The sequence below is a fragment of the Otolemur garnettii genome, unplaced genomic scaffold (genome assembly GCF_000181295.1).
Source record: "Otolemur garnettii isolate 467f Iridium unplaced genomic scaffold, OtoGar3 scaffold00124, whole genome shotgun sequence".
NCBI classification, from domain to species: domain Eukaryota; kingdom Metazoa; phylum Chordata; class Mammalia; order Primates; family Galagidae; genus Otolemur; species Otolemur garnettii.
Window position 1 is genome coordinate 1,783,134 of NW_003852519.1, and position 459 is coordinate 1,783,592.

Genomic DNA, 459 nt, shown 5'->3' on the forward strand with positions numbered 1-459 from the left:
CTCCTCCCCACTGCCCTCGCCTGATTTCCACTGAGCTTTACGTCCCTCTCTGCACACTGGTGCTCCGTAGTTAGTTCTAACTTAATAGTGAATCCAGGTGGTTCTCCCCATCATTCTCAATAGCTACAAAGAAAACAAAATACCCAGAAATAAACTTAACCAAGGAGGTGAAGATCTCTACAAAGAGAACTACAAAACATCGAGGAAAGAAATTGCAGCTGATGTATGTGGAAAAACCATATCCTGCTCATGGATCAGTAGAATCAACTTTATTAAAATAGTCAAGTATTTTATGAAACAAACAGGACTCAACTGCTTTTCTACGTCAAGAGCTTTGTCTCCAGAATCATACTATTTGGATTCAAATTTTGTCTCGTACCACGTATAAGATGTTTAAATTTGAGCAAGTTACTCAATCTCTCTGTGCCTCAGTCTCCTCATTTGCAAAATGTTGTTGTC